Raw genomic sequence first — 8554 nt, 5'->3', positions numbered from 1 at the left:
CTCCATGACGTACTGTCCTGATTTTTCTCTTTGACTTTTCGCTAAGAAACCTCTTTGTTTTTGCATGCTGGAATCAAACAATAGTCCCGCAACAACTATCATAAAAGGATATGAATAAATCATGCCATTCGCAGATTACCATCGCCAAATTGGTTCGCATTTGAAAGGCGGTCCTCGATGCTCAGCGAAATACCAGTAAAGTTTGACAGCTGCAAACTTTCCCGATGTGTCCACGATGCTTTGTCAATGCCATTGGTTCCCGGTTCACATAATTGACGATGAAGGCCAAAAGGAAAACGCTGACTAATGGCAATATAGTGCAAACCAGCCTTTATTATGTCAAACTGTGGAGTCTACACGATAGAGACAGCCACATTTGTGGCAAGAGCACACTATAATAAAGATCATGTGGTGTAGCTTTAATAATAAATACCTGCCAATTTTTACAAAAGTTTCTTGCTAGTCAAACACTGAGTTTTTCATTTGCTAGCAAAGTTGGCGGGAAGCTGACCATGATTAGTCTTGTTCCTGGCACAAAAGAGACAAGCCATTTCAATCCTTAAACCATAACCGCCACAAACAACTTTCATTGTTTGTTCATAGGTAAATCAGACATGCTGATTCTGATTTTGTAATAAAAATAAAGATTGTTCCATTAAATTTCAAATTCATTTTTGTTTTTGAAGGCTTTTTTACAGCGATTCAATATCGGTGTCCCAATCAACACAAGCTCCGCCCATGAATATGAAACATAACCTAGATTTTTAGGAACGGAAGTTGGAGATGTTTAGTCCAATCTATAATTTTAGAGATGGGTGTCTGACTCCTTTCACTGCCATCCATGTACAAATTTAGCTATAGGCCCAGTGCCAGCCGTTTTACCAAAAATTGCCGATATTGCTTCATGATATGTATACAACATCTTTTCAATTTCAAACTCTATCTATAACATTTTTCGTAATATATTTTGATTTGCTAACATTTTAACTAACACTGCTGTGCACAAAAATCAATGTATCTATACTCTGTGCGATGATAAAGCTATGATAAGCGATCGCTACAAAGCTAAGACGATCCTCCACAATGTTCTTTACTCTTACAAAACTATTACTTCCACCACTATCAGAGTCACTGCTGCTACTTTAATTATTTGTATAATCACAAAAATCTAAATCTGAATTGGCTATAACGTCATCAACATAAGTAATTACCTGTTTTCTGACTCATGCGGGGTACCTAATCAACTCACACAAAAATGGTTTGTTGTTAGGTTAGTAGTTCTCAAACAAAAGTTTAAAATTGCTTCGTTATGTTAGGCTAATTTTATGAAGATATCTTTGGACAACGTTGTCAATATCTTGAAAGTCTAAAAGACTGTGGGTTGTGTTGTCAATGAATATAAAATGAAGTTACTACGCGATTGCTGAGAAAGTCGCAATTATGTGTCTGTGGCACTCGACCCTAGAAAACGCATAAATGCGTCTTTGGCAGCAAAAGGGTTAAACCCATTATTCTCTAAATTCAGCTTTCAAAATAATCTCAGCCTTTTCTGAAAAGTAGATAAGCTATTTTACATTGTTTGTAGCTTGTTGCAGGATGTTTAATAGGCTGAACGTCAAGCAAAATATGCTAAAAAAAGAGCGGTTTTATCACAAGCTACCGTTGTTATTGCGCTTTTTTGATCTCATTTTTCTCGGCATTCAGCCTATTAAACATCTTCTAACAAGCTACAAACAATGTTAAATAGCTTATTTACTTTTTAGAAAAGACTGAGATTATTTGAAGGCTGAAATTAGAGAAGAATGGGTTTTAAAACACGCATCTCTATAATTCTAGATCGGACTAAACATCCTTAACTTCCATTCCTAAAAAGATAGGTTACGTCACATATTTATGGGCGGAGCTTGTTGTGTCGATTGCGACACCGATATTGAATCGCTGTAAAAAGCCATCAAAAACAAAAACTGCTTTCAAAGTTAGTAGACCAATCTTTATTTTAAGTACAAAACCGGAATCAGTGTGTCTGATTTACCTAAGAACAAACATTAAAAGCTGTTCGTGGCAGTCATGGTTTAATGGTACTTGTGCCTGTAGAAAAGAATTTTAGAATTTCCAAGTTGGGTGACGCGAGTGACACGAGCAGGTGATATAATCAAGCAACACTAGCGGGTGACAGTAGCTGGTGAGAGTAGGAAGTGACAGTAGCGGGTGACACTAGCAAGAAACATTAGCAGGAAACATCAGCAGGTGGCTTTAGCGGCTGAGACTAGTGAGAGACACTAGCAAAAAACACTAAGCAAGTGACATAGGCAGGCGACATAAGCAGGTGACATCAGCAGGCGCTGTAGCAGCGATAAAGCGTAAGCATTATTTCTGTCAGTTCGGGAAAAAATAATTATCAGAACATCTTGAGGTGTCGGTATGCTAACTGCATGCATTTACCATTTTAATATCATTACGTGGTTTTTAACATGCTTCTTTTTTAATTCTATCATAAAAACTGCCATTTCTCTGGTCGCGGCTGGGAGGTTGCCAAGTGAAACTAGTAAAGTAATCATAACAAATGAACAAGTAATTCTGGTGCAAAGTTGATTAACTTATAGAAATATATGAGTGGATTAGCTGCTAGTATCTCTTGAAGGCTATTAAGATTACCCTATTTGGAGTTGGCTAGAAGAAAGTGTCTCATCTTTGTACAAATGGGTTCAATAACCAGGACTTGAAGCATACCTTTGATTTGAGATTGATATAATAAAGAGCTTAATTCTTTCATTCTGCTTCGCGAGGTTTCCAAATGGGTAATTTTTTTTATTATGAAAATCATGCAAAAAGTTTTGTGAATTTTTCAAATTTTTTTAAAAACTTTATTAAATTTTAGTATGTCCTAATGTAAAATCTTGTCTATCTGAAACGTCAAGTATCTTTGAAGTCAGTTCATGATATATTGACGATTTTGCGACGTTTCGTCGGGATGCAAATACAGTAAGCACTCCTGCAACGTAAATAATCCGTTCCAGGGACGTTTATGTTATAGGGAAGTTACGTTATAAGACTAGTAAAATACATGTAAATTACTTAATTTGTTTCAAGATCTTTTCACACTCACCCCTTTGGCTATGCAAAAAGAAAAAACTTGACTCAACTCTTTTAATTTGTGGGCTGTACCGCAACTGCAGTATTATTCGCTTGCATCAACAACTTTTCTCCTTTTTATAATCAATCTCACTGATTTTATAGATCATGATTGCGGTAATTTTACAACAAGTTGATGGGGACTGCACATTTTCAATGTTCATGTACAGCGATTTGCTTATTTTTTCTAAACAGCGGTCTATTCTGCAAAGTAAAACTAATAACAAATATTTTGTACATCTACAATAAAGCAAAACAACAAAGTATTTTTACTAAAAAATTAGTTCCACCTGTTTGTTGTCTATTTGTATTCAGTGGTCAAAGTTCAAATAAAAGATAATTTCCGATGATACTCCAACTCATAACATTCAGATTGGGAGACCGATGATGTAATACCTTCACCAATCGATCATCTTGGTATTTATGAAAAATGGCGCAGCAATCCTATTCTCCTTTTTTCAGCACATTCACGATCTATTACGACAAACTAGAATGTCCCAAAAGTTATATATAAGTTATATATAACGCTATACGCATGGCATTTTATCTTCCGCAAGTGCGGCGAGATAAACTAACATTCAAATTGAGTTTGAAGGTCGCCCAACTTGACACTTTATGTTATCTGGAATTTTTTACATTGTAGGAAGCAAAAACTTCACATAAATTTTTTACGTTATCTGGAATTTATGTTATAGGAGCGTCTACTGTACATTCGACATGACAAAATGATGGTCATAGGACACTAATGAACTCAGTGACACAGCATGACATGACACCCTGTGTTTACTGACTTGCAGGAATATAGTACATTGTTATGGTGTTGTACATACTTCATGCAAAATACTTCATCTCTTACCTTGGCTCTTCTCCTAAGTTACATTGCAATAATAATTATGACACCACTCACTGTTTTTTCAGCTTTTTTTCCTACTCTTTACAAAGTTTTCGATACTTTTTGCCTTCTGTCAATTTAGAAGGCTTTTTTCTTATAGGCCTATTTGAAATGACATAGGTTAGTTGGAGTAATAGCTTATCATACCGCATAACTTACATAGCTAATATAGTTCTTTATTCCTAAACCAAACTAATTAGAAATTTAAAAATGATTGATGTATAGAGATTGATGTATTGAGGTAAACATTGAAATCGAGATTGAAATTAATGTATAGAGCTAAACACCGTACCCATTATTAAATTAAAAGGGATTTAACTCAATTAAAATTTCATCAATATGTCGATACTTAGGTCAATGAATATATCTTTATGTATTACATGATATATAAATTTGTATAAATTTGAGGTTCACCAATTTTACTAACTAAACTAACTCTCTTTTTGTGACCGGCTAAATTCTTACTAACTAACGTTTATAACACCAATAATATTATATAGAAGATGAACAATAAATATGTACAAACAGCAGTTGTAATCTGAGCTTAGGAGGTAATATTTTATTGTAGTGTTGTACTATTTATACTAATTAACAATCAAATAACTATTATTAATATTATTATATCATATTGATAAATATTATGATAGTTACTATTTGGATAATAAGTATGAGTAGTAGTGGAATGCGTCACGCCTTCAGCAAATTACCCTACTACAACCAAGTACCAAATCAGTGAGCACATTTTGTAAGGCATGCCATAGACAAGTGTAAAATAAGACGCCGTGTTTATATTTTTTGTCGTGAGCGTAGCTTTGGAAACTACCAACCGACATGCTATCGTAGTTTTTGCATTAATGAAAAGCAAAACAAAGAAATATATCTAATACTAGAGATGTTGTTTGACCGTGACAACGAATAATGACCTCACTACGCAAGTACAAGTATTGGATATTAATCTTATTTTCCTAGAGTATTATTGTTGAATAAACTGTTTTTAGCATTTGTGCATTTCCGCATTTAATCCACATCGTGTTGATAATTATTTTAAAACATAATACTTCGAGTTAATAGCATCTCGCATGTAGTGAACTTTGTATTTCTGTATATAAAAACTTCATTTTACATAAAACTTTATTACTAGTCTTGGTATTTGTTTACATCGCAAATCGCTCACTGAAATGTAGTTATACACTAAAGAGTAACGACTGTGATGATTAAATGCTCATACATTCCCTTATCATTATTATTATATATAAGAAAGCATTAAGCCAGATGATGTTATTAAAATTAATAAGAAGCAATTCACAATAGTCACTTTTGCAATTTCCGGTATCTTCCAAAGAAATATATAATTATTTTTTCTTTGTTTAAGATGGGAACAGAATAATTTTAAATTGGCGCTGCTGGCCCAATAATCGTAGCTGAATAAGATTGTCATGTTCGCGATGTAAACTTTTTGGCAATCCTGGTGTTTCAAGAACAATTATTATTGTAAAAGGCTGCTAAAAGTGTCAAGTTTCCTATTTTACCAAAAGTTTGTCTATATGAAACAGGCAATTGTAATTATAATTAATTATTAATTAATGAGGTGGTTATAATAGTTTTTACAAGTGAGCCTATTACTATCAGGACAAACTTAAATGGCCAGCAATACGTTGCACTGCAGGTGCTGTTGGTGCTTGGAGAGCAAAACGCTTGTGAGTTATATATTTTAACTGTAGCATTAGCTGTTCCACTTTACTTTGAGAATATTTTGGAGGTTATATTTTATCTTAACCCAGCGAACAACAACGATAACACTGAATGATACTTTTGGGCGCATTACAAACGCGACCTAAATGACCAATAAAACATTTGTTTTAATTTCATTTTAAGTTAAAATTCATTCTATTTTACAGATCATAATAGAATAATATGTTTTTGAATAATTGACTTTGAACCTTGACTTTCAACCACAACACCATCAAGTTTAAACCCAAATGTAAGTAATCAGTACAGAAAGTTCAAAACTTGAACTAGTTAAATGAATAGTGAAATGGCAGGTTTGTACAGTACACCCATAGCAGGTTTGCCCAGTACAACCATAGCAGGTTTGTACAGTACAACCATAGCAGGTTTGCACAGTACAACCATAGCAGGTTTGCACAGTACAACCATAGCAGGTTTGCACAGTACACCCATAGCAGGTTTGCACAGTACAACCATAGCAGGTTTGCACAGTACAACCATAGCAGGTTTGTACAGTACAACCATAGCAGGTTTGCACAGTACATCCATAGCAGGTTTGCACAGTACAACCATAGCAGGTTTGAACAGTACAACCATAGCAGGTTTGCACTGTACAACCATAGTAGGTTTGTACAGTACACCCATAGCAGGTTGGTACAGTACAACCATAGCAGGTTTGTACAGTACAACCATAGCAGGTTTGCACAGTATAACCATAGTAGGTTTGCACAGTATAACCATAGTAGGTTTGCACAATACACCCATAGCAGGTTTGCACGGTACAACCATAGCAGGTTTGTACAGTACAACCATAGCAGGTTTGTACAGTACAACCATAGCAGGTTTGCACAGTACAACCATAGCAGGTTTGTACAATACACCCATAGACAGAAAAAAAAACAAGAACATGTTCAACATACAGATTAGAATATAAAGTTCATAACTAGAACCTTTTGCTCTTGGTAAATCTCTTTGAGGATTTGCGTAACAAGAATTATTTTAGTAATTAGCAGCAAGTAAGACAGACTAGTTCATTTTGAGTGGGCAAGCCAACTGCTTGTTTGTCTGCTGACACTGACTTCACAGGTCAACGACCAGCCCTTAAAATCCCATATCACTGGGGGTCCTACCATGTTTTATGGCGATTTTGACGACCTCACGACAAGGATAATTGAAAAATGACAGACGAGACGCCCATTTATTACTGTAGGTGACGTTGACGAGGTGACGATGATTGTGTAAGTAGGATTACTAACTGCCTTATTACTTGTCCATAAATCAACCAGATTAAATGAAACTTCACTAGTTTCGGTTTGAAGCATCTGGCCCAGCGTTCATAGACCGATGGGTAATTTCTGTAAACAGCTATAAAATGCCACGATAAACTGACAGAAAATCTGTTTCCAAATCTGTGACTGACAGTGATTATTGAAGACAATCTCGGTCTATTTTCAGTATAGGAATTGTAACCCTAAAACTTAAGCTGCCTGTCACTCTCCGCGATGTAATCAGCAACGCTCCCAAACATCATTCATAAGTTTGTGCAGGTCGCTGGTTGAGCCATGCTTTTGACTAGCAAAAGCTCAAGCTGAGCAAGTTTCAGGTTTTCGATGCAACCCAGTGCCACCAGAATAGATATTTGAATTAAAATAATTAATGTAAAGAAAGAGGTTGTTTTGGTTACCAATTTGAAGATAAAGTTGATCCAGTCATATGATGATTTTCTAAGGAAGTGTAAACAACAATATAGCATGGAAGCCCAAACTCTCAATTTGGGCAAATGCTTAAACCACCTCCTATGCAAGAAGAAAAACACAAAGAAAGTCTATACCATAGTTAATGAGGAATCTTGGGGATTGTTGTTTGGTGACATTGTAATCTCACAAGAAAATTATGAGCTGCTCTGTTACTGAAAAAGGTGACGATTGTGACGACAGTGATTTTAAGTGTGATTATTCTGACTAGAGCTTTGTGCGGTAGAACCCCCTTCACTGACTAACAGCTAGAGTCCACACTCACCAGGCAATCATGTGATAACAACAACCAAGGCCTAGCAAACTGTAAACTGATGCATGCGACTCAAGCTTACTGTGGGTTAAAAATGATGCAATAGACTTGAACAAGAGGAAAGATAACTCCTTCTATAGTTGAGTCTGAGAGAAACGAACATGATAATACACAATCTTTATACTTTTTGTTAGTTTTACTCAAGTAATTATCTTTTAGATAACTATTTTCTACAGCAGTATATGTAAATATATAAATAGTATATTACTTACAATATTATTATCGCCAAGTTATCACCTGATGAGACAGATCTATATTTATTTTAGACAAACTTTCATCTGTTAACTAACAGTTGAGTGCTTTTTTTATTTAATCATATAGTATACTTCCCTCTACACTTAATGCATTGAGTCCTTATTTTTATTATTCTGTATAAAATTAATGTTTTGTAACAATAATAAATATTATATTATATATACATAAAATGTATAATATATATGCATAAGTGTATTTATTGGTATATGAGTAGGCGTATGCATAATGCAGATACGCCCATATGTATATGGATATAATTGACAATGTTTTAATGCAATTAGTGAGAGTATGAAAGCTTAACAACCTGTAGATGTTAATATGTTATTCTCGAAATCTAAGGCTTATTGTATTTTGCTGCCCTGATCTCAGGATATGAAGCTAAGGATGAAATTTCTAGCATTCATAATTTAAAACTAGTTTAAAACTTTAAATGATTAAATACATGTAGTTTAAATGGATTATTGTAATTTCTAAATGATC

This window comes from Watersipora subatra, chromosome 9, assembly GCF_963576615.1.
Source record: "Watersipora subatra chromosome 9, tzWatSuba1.1, whole genome shotgun sequence".
Taxonomy (NCBI): Eukaryota; Metazoa; Bryozoa; class Gymnolaemata; order Cheilostomatida; family Watersiporidae; genus Watersipora; species Watersipora subatra.
The sequence above is the reverse complement of the archived record's forward strand: the minus strand, read 5'-3'. Positions refer to the sequence as shown.